The sequence below is a fragment of the Callithrix jacchus genome, chromosome 3, assembly GCF_049354715.1.
Source record: "Callithrix jacchus isolate 240 chromosome 3, calJac240_pri, whole genome shotgun sequence".
Lineage (NCBI taxonomy): Eukaryota > Metazoa > Chordata > Mammalia > Primates > Cebidae > Callithrix > Callithrix jacchus.
In genome coordinates, this window is record NC_133504.1 from 44,940,740 (window position 1) to 44,955,283 (window position 14,544).

A 14,544-nucleotide genomic window follows, 5' to 3' on the forward strand; every position below is an offset into this window, starting at 1 on the left:
TCCATGCGCTCACAGACCTCATCTGTCTTGAGCACTGTTGCTTGGAGCTCAACAAATATTTGTTTAATGATAAATTCATTCATTTATCCATTCCTCAAATTACACAGATAACAAAAATAAGACCCCTGCCTTTGAGGGGTTCACAGTTTCTTAAAGGAGGCACAAATGCTACACTCACTACAGTGCAAGTGCCATGAGCTTAGGGCAGAGGAGCAAACACTTCATATTACCTTCAAAACCATAAGATAGATATTGCCTTGATATAGCAGATATATGATATGCTAGGGACACAGACATACTTAGTATATTACCTCCTCCCCCACTGATTAGTTAGTTGTTCATTCAACAAAATAGTCATTGAGTGCTCGGGCAATGCTGCCATCCCTAAAATTTGGAACCATGCCAGACTGTGGAGCTCACAGCCCAGTGTGGAGGCACTCAGTAGCTCTGCAGTCTGGTGAAGCTTAGGACAGCAATCCCCAACCTTTTTGGCACCAGGGACCCATTTCGTGGAAGACAAATTTTACACGGACTGGGCTGGAGATTTGTCAGGGGGATGCTTTCAGAAGGAAACTGTTCCACCTCAGATCATCAGCCAGTAGAGTCTCATAAGAAGTGTGCAACCTAGATACCTTGCATGCGCAGTTTACAATAGGGTTCATGTTCCTGAGAACCTAATGCCACAGCTTATCTGACAGGAGGCGGAGCTCAGGCAGTAATGTTCACTAGCCTCCTGTTGTAAAGCCAGGTTCCTAATGGGCCATAGACTGGTACCAGTCTCTGGCTTGGAGGTTGGGACCCCTGGCTTAGGAGATCTTGATAGTCCATCTTTATAGTCACTGGGTGGGGTAGCCAGCTGATATTTGGACATCAGAAGTCAGGAAGGCAAAATTCAATAAGTTCTGTAAGAGCTCAGTTTTTGCAACAATGGAAAGGCCATTGTGTCTGAAGCTACTTGGTGATGCCCATGAAATCTGGAAGACTGATTTGGAGATAGTTCATATTTCTTCCCTTTATTGTTTTTTTGTTTTTTTTTTTTCAATTTAGGGCCTTTTCAGAATCAGAATCAGAATCAGAATCAGGAATTGGCTCAGAGCCTTGACATCAGAACATTCTCAAATGCTCTCACCCTAGACCTGGTTTAAGGACCTATGGGACCAGGAACACAGAACTGGAGGCCCTTTAGATAATGAGCCACCTGGCGTTAGGACAAGTAACTTCTATTTTTTTATTCTGTGCAAATGTACCATAGCACAGGCTGGTGTGAATTACTGCATCCCCCCCAAATCCATGTGTTGAAACCTAACCCCAAAGGTGATGGTATTAATAGGGGGGGCCTTTGGGAGGTGATTAGGTCATGAGAGTTCCACCCTCATGATGGGATTAGTGCCTTTATAAAAGGGTCCCAAAGGAGCTTGTTCATCCCCTCTACCATGTGAGGACACACAGAACGCATCATCTATGAGGAATGAATCCTCACCAGACACTGAATCTTCTGGTGCCTTGATCTTAGATTTCCAAGCCTCCAGAACTGTCAGCAATAAATCTTCATTTATAAATTACCCAGTCTAAGGTATTTTGCTGTAGCAGCCCAAACAGACTAAGACAGCACGCAAATTAGATTGCAACTTTATTTGGACTCTGAATGATGATTCAATGCATGGTTGAAATACTTGCCTTGCTTATAAGCTGACAACAATCGTAATAGCTAATTTTTATTAAGCAGTGATTTTTATGTGTCAGGGCTCCATTCTAGATATTTTCCATTAACTAACATATATTCACAACCACTCAGTAAGGTGGCTAATGTTACTGTCCCATCTTACAGATGAAGAAAGATACAGGGAGGTTGAATCATTTGTCCCCAAATCACATGACCCATAAATGGCAGAATGGGACAGAACCCAGGCAGCTTGGCTCCAGAGCCAGTGAACCTAACCACTGATAGTTGCTAGTATTTATTGGATGCCATTTATGTACCACGAGCTTTACATTTATTTTTGTCTCTGTAAGTCTGTTCCTTAAAGCAACACTACAAGGTAAGTTTTATTCTCTTCATTTTGCAGAAAAGGATACTTTACGGACGGTCTAGTAAGTCCTGGAATCAGGGTGTGAATCTTGTCTGTCTGTCTGTCTGTCTGTCTGTCTGTCTGAAAGGCCTCCACTCCATCCACTGCCCAGAGCTTCCTCTGTGATCATCCTTTCCACTGATCTTGCTACTATCTTACCTGATTCTTGCCTTATTTTTTCCCTTGGCTGAAAACAGCAACAGCATGTTCTAATTGAGCATTCATCAGAAGGTTCTATGTTCCTTTTGGAAAATTATAATCTTTCACATTTATATGCCACTACATATCTTTCCAAAAATCTTCATTTACATGCCCTCATTTGTTCATCACAACAAGCCTGAGCTATAAAAGGTGGGTATTATTGGCCTTCATTTCTGAAATGAGTAAACCTAGCAACAGAGAGGGTGGATAATATGCCCACGGGGCTTGCACCTGGTCCTGCTCTATTTTCATTTACTTGCCTTTGTTTCTACTTTGTATAAATATCCTAAAGAAGAGTTTGATAAGTGGGAGAATCAGACCAGTGGAAAAAAACCTGGTGTTCATCTCAGACATGCCATATGGATTTTTACAATAGTTTACTTACCAGAAATAAAGAATCTGAAAAGAGATCAGAGGATTCCAGTTAAATGCAGAGGACTGGGCATATGCATTTACCACTACTTCTTGAAATTGTATGAAAATGACAGAAATGCATAAAACAAAGATAAAGCCACAGTATCAAAGATATTGACAGAAAAGATAGTCTAGGAGGCTCAACATCCAAACAGCAGGAGCTCTGGAAAGAGAACGTACAGGAAGAAACTACCAAGGAAATAATTCAAAATTTGTTTCCAGAACTGAAAGTTATACATTTTTAGATTAAGTTGGTCAATAAAATGTCCAGCTTAGTACATGAAAACAAAACCCACATAAATTGACATTGTTAGGAAATTTGAGAACACTAGAAATAAAAACAAGATTCTAAAAACATCCCAAGAGGAAAAAAAACAGGTAATATAAAAGGACTGGAAGCAGAATGACATTGCACTTTTCAAAAGGAACACTATTGAAGAAAAATTCTATGGCTTAAAACATCCAGGAGAAAAAATTCTGTTTTTAAGTCTGGAGAAAATTATTTCCAATCTAGAATTCTAAAACCATCCAAACTATCAATCACATATGAGGCTAGAATTAAGAAGTTTTCAGATATACATTTCAAAAATAGTTACTTTCAATGTGTCCTTTCTCTGGAAGATACTAGAGAATGTGCCTTACCCAAACAAGAGAACAAACAAAGAACGAAGACATAAGATGGGAACAAGCAAATAGGAGACCCAACACATGCAAGGAGTGAAGGGGGTCCCCAGGTTGGTGATGATGGGATTGCTCAGGAAGACAGCTGCATATCAAGACCAGAGAACACATATTCCAGGTCAGAACTAAAGGAAACAAAGGGATCTAGAAGCATGTCCCTCAAACAAAGATGAAATTGGTAGACAAATTTGACTGTACTGAGAAGCGATCTATACTTAAATTAAAAGCTTAGGAATAAAGTAGAGACATATAAAACTAAGAAAATAAAAAATAATTTAATGAAAAATTTTTAATTTAGGAATATGTAATTACAGTATACTACCTGACCCAGCTTTGAATAATATTAACATGATCATAACAATATAGACATTGAGCAAACAAAATTATGACAATTATTTGGGAAAAATGGGTGAAGGGAAGTAGAAGTGGTATGGAAATAAGGGTACAAGAGAGGCAAAATCCTCATTTTATCCTATTTAAAATAAGGAAATAATGAATCAGCAGCACAATGTTGTTGCTGTCTGAATATGAAATAAATTCTAGGAAAAACAGTTAAAAGACCTAAAAGCAGTTGCCTCTAGGGAGTCCCATTAGGGTGAGATGGAAGATGGCTCAGGAGTTCTTCTTAAGAAGGATGCCCACCATTCTTTCCTTTGTTCTCAGAAACAAACTTCAATTTTACTCATAACAGCAGTAGGCTCTGACAAAAAAGTCATACTTCTCAGTTGCTCTTTCAGCTAGATGTGGCAATGGACTTTATTCTGGCCAGTGAGATGTAAGCAGAAGTTATCAGATAGACACACCACTTTGTCTTTCCCTCTTTTCATCTTCCTGCTGCCTGGAATGCAGACATGAGTGGCTGGAGCTTATTTAACAAAGGATGGAGAAACAGAGAGGTAGAAGGAGCCTATGGTTCTCATAACTTCAGGAACTGCCAAACGAGCCCTGGTCTGACTGGCATGAAACAGCTTTTACTATGAATGAGTAAGCTTTATATATTTAAGACCCTGTTATTTGGAGTTTCTGTTAAATACAGATGAAACTAATTCTAACTAACATATATACCTTAAGAATTTATCTAACTTATTAAACTATCTGTGTATAACATGGATAAAATTAATATTGAAAATAGGGAGGGTCAGGAAATACACAAAGAGAAGTCCCAAATACCCACTTTGGAAAACTTATTTAGGATCCTGAATGTCCACGTGATGAATGTGCTTCTTCCTTCACAGACTTCACATTGTGAAAGGCATATCTGAGATGAAAAGTACACTATATGGTACTCATGACAGATGAAACATTGCAGAACAAAAAAGATTAGTGGACTTGAAGATATAGCAATAGAAACTATTCAAATAAAAATGCAAAGAAATTTAAAAAATTTTAAAAGCCTCATTAAGCTATGGGATAACTTTAAAAAGCCTAATACATAAGAAATTGGAGTCCCTGAAGAACATGAGGGAACAGGATGGAGGAGGAGGCCATTGACAAAATAATCGCTGAAAATTTTCCATATTTGGAGAAACCTATAAATCCATAGATATAAGAGCCAAACAAATCTCAAGCACAAGGTGCATCAAATAAAATTGCTTAAAGCCAGTGATAAACAGAAAATCCTACAGGCAGCCAAGAAAAGACATTATGTACAGAAGAACAATAATAAGGACTACAGCTGATTTCTGTTCTGAAACAGTGAAAGTAAGAAAACATTGGAGCAATGACTTTAAAAAAAGTAAAGACAAACTAGCTGTCAACCTAGAATTCTACATGCAACCAAAACCAAAAGCATTTAATAATGAAGGCAGAATAAAGACATTTTACACATACAAATGCTACAATAATCCTTCAACAGCAGATTCGTATACAGGAAATGTTAAAGGAAGTTAGTTCTTTAGGTAAAAAGCAACCGATAACAAATGGAGATCGATCTATCTATCTATCTATCTATCTATCTATCTATCTATCTATCTATCTATCTATACAACGAAGCAAGGAGTGCAAGAACTGCAACTATAGAGGTAAGTATACAAAAACATACCTTCCCCTTAAGATTAAGAACAAAGTAAGAATGTGCATTCTCACCATTTCTGTTTAACCTTGTCCTGGAGGTTCAAGTCAGTGCAACAAAGCAAGGAAAAATGCATCTCAGCTTTTACAGAATAAGTAGAATTCATTTTATTTGAAGACAACATGATTGTCTGCGCAGAAAATCTGATGGAACCTACCAAAAACTTAAAGAGTGAATAAGTGTTTTCAGCAAGGTTGTGGAATGTGTGTCAATATAAAAATTCAACTGTATTTCTATGAACTCATAACAAACAATTAGAAATTGAAAGTTTAAAGCAATGTCATTTATAATGGCACCAAAAATTGTAAAATTAGAGATAAATCTGACAAAATTGTGTAAGACACATACTCAAAACTACAAAATATTGCTGAGAGAAATTAGAGAACTCAATGAAAAGAACTCAATAAATTAAACAAGACTCAAATTGTTAAAATATCAGCTCTCGCTCAATTAATCTATAGATTCAATGCAATCTCAATTAAAATCCCAGCAGTATTTTTTTTGGTAGAAATTAGCAAGTTGATTCTAAAATTTACATGGAAATGCAAGGGATATCCAAAATGAATTAGAAAATGAGCAATGCAGTTAGAGAACAAACACTAACAAATATCAAGTCTTAGAATAAAGCAATAATAGTTAACACACTATTGTACTGATGTAAAGACAGACACATAAATCAATGGAACCAAATGGAGAGCCCAGAAATAGATCTACCTATACACAAACAACTGATTTTTTTTTTTACAATGGTGCTAAGGCAGTTCAGTGGAGACATGATAGTTTTTTCTTCAAATGATGCTGAACAACTGAATATCTATGGTTTTTTTTTAAAGAACTTTGATCCATACCTCACACCATACAAAAATTAACTCATGTATATTATAGACAAAAATGTAAAACATAAAACTATAAGCTGTCTAGCAGAGAACATAAGAGAAAACTTTGTGACTGGTTTCCAGATTCATGATTTTAGAGTTCCTCTTCAGTGATGAAAAAATTTCTCTGCACATTTAGGGTGACATCTGGTCATTCCATTACCCTAAAATGGGAGAATGGGATGTGGGGAACTCACATGGTTACAATAACTCTGCCTCTGACTCAGGAACTTCATGTTTGCTCCTAGGAAAAAATAAACAAATATATACTAAAAACTTTTAAAACATATTACACCCTCCACCCCCATCATGGGTAACTCCATTACTCCATCACTCTCATAGGCTTCGCTATAGCTGATCTGATGACTCTCAAACTTATCTTTTCAGTCCAGAATTCTTGGCTTTCAGAATGGTATTTTTCCACTAGCCCTCCATACATCTACTTCGCTGTCTCACTGACATCTCAAACACAATGTCCAAAATTGCAATTAATATCATCTTCCACACATCTGCTTATTTTTCCATGGTGGCATCACCTCCACTCAGTCACCCATTCAAGAAACCTGGTGATCACCAAACACATGTGACAGTACCACTGAGTAATCAGATATAATTTCAAAGTTTGAGGTTGGAATGACTGAGAGAGTGATTTGTCATTAACACACACACACACACACACACACACACACACGCCCAGGGAAGGAACATTTCAGGAGGGAAGATGCTGAGATTGTGGACGTGTCAATTTCAAGGTGCTGGCAGGGCATCAAGGTGGAGATTTCTAGCAGTCAGTTGGAAATGCCACTGTACATGACAGATCACTGATCTTGGTTACAGGAATGAAAGCTCAAGAGCTTTTCTGTAAAGTTTAAGCTGTGGTTTGACAGGAATCATACTGTTTCTAAGAGTGAAAACACTCAGAAGCATTCAGCTGTGGAGGACAGACCATCAGGGAGGAAGATAAAGAGAGGGACACTGAGAAGAAGGAGGAGTGGGATTTCGAGTATGCTTTCCTTGCCAGTTAAGGGACAGGAGCACAAGTCAAATTTTTGTGGTAGGTCCTCTACTAAAGGGTTCCTGAATACATGGTTTTTTTCTTCTTTGTTGCTTAATAAAATCTTTCCTCTCTGTTTTCTCTTCCCTCCCCTCCTTTTTTTTTCTAGCCTGGGAGTGTCTGCATGGGGGCACAAAGTGTGAAGGACAAGGGCCTGGCTGTTGGTTTTTCACTCCAGTGCATTAGGAAGGCAGACAGTAAGGAATAGGCTAGCAGGAAAAGTCTTCAGGCTTTGGCTGCCTTTTTTGATTTGTGCATTAATGCTGCAGTTGACAGCCTGCCTGAGAGAGGCTGAGGGGACGTGTGTTCTGCATGTCTGGAATTTATTCCTTTGGCTCTGTAAGATGTGACACTGCATAATGGCCATGAAGAAGTAATTTTGATCCTGTGACTATCTTGGCAAAAGTTCCAGAAAGACATATGGACATAATCTTCTGGACATTTGTAGAAGAGCCTTCCCTTGGGGACTGTCTTTGCAGGCTTGCTCTCACTTTCAGTCTTAACACCTCTCACCTTGGCTTTATTCTGTTTTTACTTAGGAGATAAAAGGCTAAATTGTATTCAACTGAAAAAACAAAAAAAAATTAATGTAAGAGTAAGTCATCATGACACATATAAATTTCTTACCTCAGGCAGTACACAAAAGCAGGACTCTGGATATTAAACTAGCCAGGATTAGAGACAAAAAGGTCTGGATAGCTCTAGATACACATTGGGAAAATACAAATTTTCACCATGCTGGGATCCAGCATCTTCATCTATAAATTGATAGAGAGGTGACATTTTTAAAAACAAAATCGGCAGGGCACCATGGCTCATGCCTGTAATCCCAGCACTTTGGGAGGCTGAGGCAGGTGGTTCATGAGGTCAGGAGTTCAAGACCAGCCTGGCCAAAATGGTGAAACCCCCATCTCTACTAAAAATTAAAAAAATTAGCCAGGCTTGGTGGCAGGTGCCTGTAATCCCAGCTACTCGGGAGGCTGAGGCAGAGACTTGCTAGAACTCGGGAGACAAATGTTGCAGTGAGCCGAGATCGTGCCACTGCACTCCAGCCTGCACAACAGAGCGAGACTCCGTGTCAAAAAAAAAAAAAAAAAAAAAAAACCTTCACAGGAACAATTATTTGCCTAAATGTTGTTCTGCAATAAGTACTCTGCATCTATGACCCTGAATTTTAGGTGTATATTCAGGAATTATTCATTTCTCATTGGAATAGATTTCTTTTTGTTTTGTTTTGCTTTTTGAGACAAGGTCTTGCTCTGTCTCTTATACTGAAGTGCAGTGGTGCGTTCTTAGCTCACTGCAACCTCCGCAGCCTGGGCTCAAATGATCTTCCCACCTCAGCCTCCACACCCAGCTAATTTTTAAATTTTTTGTAGAGATGAGGTTTCGCTACGTTGCTCAGGCTGGACTCAAACTTCTGAGCTCAAATGATCCACCAGCCTCAAGCTCCCAAAGTGTTGAGATTACAGGTGTGAGCCACCACACCTGGCTAGAATAGATTTCCATCTGTATACATTCTATTATAAAATACTTGACATAATATAATAAACCCAACTAATTTCCTCCTAAGTTTCTGTGTACAAGTTGGGAAGTAATCACTTGTTAAATGTGAATTTCATCTAAGGTGTTTGATTTACCTTGATCCTTCTTTCTTCCCTTGAAGAGTCTAACCGGGTGATACGAAAAACTCAGAAAATACCAAAGACCAGGTGATAGTCTATAAGAATTCACTGTGTTCTGCCCCAAAAGTTGCCCTTTAAAGCTAGCTCCCTAAAGAATGCCCATCAAGAGGTATACCAGGAGCCAATCTTTACTCATTCACCAGTGGTTTGTAAATCCTCTTCGAGAAAATTGTTGGGAGTTGTACTATTGGGAAAAGGAGAAAGAGACTGAAACTGTGAAGATGGAGGTTCCCTGGGGAATGAGGTCCTCTTTACCTAGACGTCAAGTGGTTTTCCCCTAAGGAAGCACTCAGAATCACCTTGCAGTTGGAATGCTAATGAATTGCCTTGACTGATGATTAGCCTTAAAAAGACAGGTTATTTTTGCTTCATTGTTTCATTTTGTTTTTTATCTCAGTGGTCACTACACTATGAAGATGTAAACAAATGACTGTTCCATGAACATTAACCAAGAAAAATGAATAATCAAGCACTCTTGTGCATTTTTACACATATACGGCTATAGATTAGGTTCGTTTTGTAGAACCTGGTCAGAGGCTCAGAGAACTACAGAACTGGAAAACCCTCAAGAGGTTATCTGTTCTAGCTTCCAGAGCCTCAAAGCTAGTGGACAGTAAGTTGCGGGTCAGCAGAAAGACTAGCAAACTATTAGTACCGTAGATGATATTTGGGCACGTACAAAATTTGCCAGCACATGTCTGAGATACAATGATGTTCAGCCCATCAATTGCTTTTGTCACATGGCTGAAAGCAAGCCAGCTGATAGGTCCCCAGTTTTATCCAATTGGGACAATTATTTTTTTCTTTTCTGGTACAAACAAATCAACCAGAAAGGTCTCTGGTTTAACCTGAATTGATATTCTCTTCTTCCCCTAGGACTCAATAAACCATAGTTGGTGTGGGAGGAAGGAGGTGGGAAGGGCAGCACAGCTGGGCATGCAACCTGTGTGGATGCACAGGGACCTGTGCTTAGAAGGGTCTTATGTTTAGTATAATGCTCTGCTGCTGTCATCTAGAAATTCTTAATAATTTTTGAACACGTGATCTTGCATTTTAATTTTGCATTGAATTTCACAAATAATGTAGCCAGCCCTGGCATGGAGTCCTAACTCAGCTTGGCAGTCCCTAACATAGCCATGTGGATGGGTTTAAGTGGGGACGGGGAAATAGTTCCCAGGAGTGGGGAGTAGATGATGGCCAGTACAGCTGGTGTAGCCCTGAGAACCGAAAGGATACTGAATCATGAACGATATGGTTCTTGCCCTCCAAAAATCTCAATCTGGTAGGACAAATTTTATTTTCAAAAAGTTGTTTCTCCAATCCCCACATATCTAAATGAATATATATCTTTTGAGTGTCAATGGGACTACCCAACTGCCATAGAAAAGTGATAAACGGGAGAAGAAAATATAGGGAGAATGTCAACCTTTACTTTCAACATCACAAAGACTAATTTTATCAAGTGCCAGTCTATGATTCAGATGGAATTAAGAGTCTCTTGTACGACAAGAGTGACACCATTCTAGCACCAGGCCAGGACTTAATATTACATACTGTTACAAATATTCTTTCTACCAAGGTCAAAAAGAATAGGACAATGTAAGCCCTGGAAGGGTGCTGTAGCCTTTTAAGGACTCAATGAATAGAGCCCTTACACATAAGAAAAGAGAAGGAAGTTGAATGGCAAAGAAATAGAAGGAATGCAAGGGAAGGAGGGAGGGAAGTTCACCAGTTAGGTTTTTTCAAGGTAAAGGCAGGTTATCCGGGAAGATACAAAATAAAGGGTAAGCCATATTTAGAGCAATAAATTTTATGAAATGTTAATTGGGTTTACTCTCAGAACTCCCCTTTTCATAATTATGTTTAATACCAAACACTAAAAAATTAATCAGGAAATTCCATCTGGCCAACAATTTCAGTTGATGAAATTTCTTTTGCTTCAGATTAAAAGCAATCCTCTGAGTGAATTGACTATTCCAAGATAGTCCCTAACATCCCCAAACAAAGACTCTAGAGTATCATTTTCTTTTATACTGTAACATCTTTGAGTCACTTGCAATCTATAAATAAACTTGCATTTTACAGGAATCCCTCTACAAAAAGCAGCAGCATGCTGGTATTCAATGTACAAGACTATTTTTAAAAGTGTTTTGCTTTTCAAAAAATTAATTATAAGCCCTAGATAACACTAGAGTTATAACTTGGCTTACCACAAGTTTTATGTTTCTTAACAACGCTTTCAAACAATCCTTCTACATCTGTGCTTTCAGTGTGAGTTTAGTACGAGTGCAATCTTTAATGTTAATTGAAGATTTTCTTGATTATGGCTGCCCCGTTCTATAATGAGGAAGATGGAATCAGTAATATCCTGAAGCCAGTAATTAATGTTGTTTATCTTTACAAAAAAAATTGTTGTTCCTATTTTTAGATTTCTTGGGTTTCCCTAGGTGTAACTCAAGAAGTTATCTGACACCAAAATGAATCTTTGCAACAAAAGCTCTCCCCTTAAAAGCATATAAAAGAGAAAAGCAAGGAAATTTGGGAGCAGTGTTTTCTTGCCAGAACCCATGTGTAACTGTAAATCTATGAAACAGGAACATTATGAATAATAAAAACTTTGGGCCTAGGTATATTTGTCCAGCTGAATTTGTTAGTTGATTTAGATCAAGAGAAGAGTTCATGACACAGATCAGATTTATGTGAAACTACATGCTTGAGAAGCAGTGTGGTCTTTACCTTATATAAAAAGGCATAGAGACTGTAATACAGAAGTAGCATTTGGAAATTTTAGGCCTCAGAAACTCAATGATAACTCTCTTCAAGAGTTTGTGGGTTAAAAGTACAGGAAGAGAGGAAGTGATTCAAGGAAGAAATTTATTTCTGTCTCTATTTTAATTGACAAAGATGAAATGTCTAGGTCCTATAGGTTTTTGCCCTAGAAAAAAAGTCTTTGGTTGATTTTCTCCTGAGAATTCCTTTGGAGAGAAGCAGACGTTAGCTACAGTAACCAGAAACAGAACAAGACCTCAGATACATGACTCTTGTAACAGAAACTAATTGATTTTCTGTAATTTGGCCTGTCTGGCCATGTTATATTTCAGACATAGTGAAAATTACCATTTCTGTGCTTGCTGTTTCTTGACAATTGAAAATGAGTAACAGCATTTTTTGAAAGAAGAAAGAGTAAACACAACTTTTCATTAAATGGTGGCATAGAAATCCAACCCAAAACACATACTTAATTTTATTTTTCAAGTTCATGGACAATTTCTATTAACTTACACAGTGAGAAGCGCAGTTCATCTGATCCACTGCACAATAAAAACCACTGCAAAGGGATATTATCACTTTGAAATAAGTGACACCGTATGTCTCTGTTGGCTAAAGAGAACACAAGGGCATAAGCATGAGCCTAGTAGAAGTTTCTGGAAAGAGTTAATACACAATGTAGACCAGTTGCAAAATATTCTTGATCTTCCTTGGAGAAGTAACCAGAATTGTCATAAGAGGGATGGTTACATAGCAGCTAATATCCTCTAGTCATAGATCCCAAGAAAAAGGCCTCAAGTACCTAAGATGGTGGCTGGCCTAGGGTGGAGGTGCCCAACCCCTGGGTCATCGACTAATACTAGTCCATGGCCTGTTAAGACCTGGACCACACAGCAGGAGGTAAGCAGCAGGTAAGTAGGAGAAGCTTCCTCTGTATGTATAGCTGCTCCCCATCACTCACATTACCACCCGAGCTCTGCCTCCCGTCAGACCAGCTGCGGCATTAGATTCTCACAGGAGCACAAACTCTATTGTGAACCGCACACACAAGGGATCTGGGTTGCATGCTCCTTATGAGAACCTAATGCCTGATGATCTGTCACCATCTCCCATCACCCCCAGATGAGACTGTCTAGCTATAGCAAAACAAGCTCAGGGCTTCTACTGATTCTACATTGCTGCAAATTGTATAATTATTTCATTACATATGACAATGTAATAATAACCGAAATAAAGTGCACAATAAATGTAATGCACTTGAATCATCCCAAAACCATTCCTCTGCCACCCCACCCCCCAGTCTCTGGAAAAATTGTTTTCCATAAAACTGGTCCCTGGTGCCAAAAGGTTGGGGACCACTGGCCTAGAGAACTGAGCAAGGCAAATGTTTTCTTTCCTAAACTCAAGATTCTTCCTTTTGACATTTGCTAAAGACAGTAAATTTCTAAGAGATTGTGAAATGTCAAACTGGCCTCATAAACAATAAGAACATTTCATGAAATGCTGTATTTCAATGCAGTAAGTAGAAGATAATGCATTTATTTAATAAATCCATATGAAATGTTAAAATTCATCGCTCTCTGAATCACTGCAGAATGTTTCCCAAAGATATCATACCAGTATGCTACAGCAGCTGAAAGAAAGATAACATCTATAAGGAATGAACACAAACAGAATATTAGGCTAGACAGGCTCTTGTTTGCTAGAGAGGCATTTTACATATTCTTACTTTCTTTTGTCTTTGGAAAAACACAGTATCCAGTCCCATTCTTAATACCATTTATCTTCATTCTTACTATATGCGAGGGGATGAAAATGCCTTTTCGTAGCCAAGCTGATGTAAGTGTGGAATCCACATTAACTGAAATCACTGCTGGGCCAAGTCATCAAAATCTTATTGTTGAATTAGAATCTAGACTCAGACTCCAAGGAGACATGAATAATATGTGTGCTGGTCTTTCCCTAATTAGTATTCATGAATCCCTGGGAATTTTTTTTGTCTCTCTCCTCTCACTCTCTCTCTCTTTGCATTTATCTCAGTGGTTGTCTCACCTGATTGCTGCTTGATTTTAAGTCAATCTGGCACTTCTTCATGAAGCACTAAATTTCCTCGAAACGGCTATACATTAAAATGTGGTGACCCCTGAAGGCTCTGCCACCAACACAATTCCAACCTTTATTGCTTTGTGCAGTCCATCCATTCTTGGTTCAAGGGTGGCCTAGATACAGAGATACCAGTTCAGATACGCACAGGTAATGACACCAATTACCTGGCAGAATGTGTAAGAAAAGCTCTTCTGTTCTCTTCTGTACCACGCTGATGGACTCTGATATATCTTCCTTCAATTATCAAGTAGGAGTTCATTCACTGAAAGGTCTCATCAAAGGCCACATGTCTTGGTGGTGGAGTTCTTTAACACCATACTTTTCTACTCAACATCTTTAGGCTTAAAATCAGGAGAACGCTCTGACATACAGAAACATCATCTGTTTCGAAACCTAAAAGTTCATAATTATCATTGGAGCTCCTGAATTAAGATACTGCTTAGAAGTGTGTGTGTGGTGATGTGTGTGTGTGTGTGTGTGTGTGCGCGTGTGCACGTAGTGAGTATACAAGCTCTTTAACTTTGAAGGCCAAATATCCAATTCCAAAACACAAAAGAGAGAACTTCTTAGTGCATAGAAGGATCTGACCACATGCAAAAACATAGTTTACAGAAACATG

The 14,544-nt window shown here is 38.5% G+C and overlaps 1 long non-coding RNA gene across 7 annotated transcripts in view; it reads right to left on the reverse strand.

Annotated features, from left to right (window-relative positions):
* LOC103791807 (uncharacterized) overlaps positions 1–14,544 on the reverse strand; it is a 159,974-nt gene that overhangs the window by 141,364 nt on the left and 4,066 nt on the right. For 6 of the 7 annotated variants that reach the window (XR_013532859.1, XR_008480371.2, XR_008480370.2 and 3 more), the window contains one exon: positions 1–14,318. This exon is cut by the window's left edge and continues 18,173 nt beyond it. This is a non-coding gene — a long non-coding RNA (uncharacterized LOC103791807). The remainder of the gene's footprint in view (positions 14,319–14,544) is intronic. The other variant, XR_008480372.2, reaches the window with a different exon arrangement.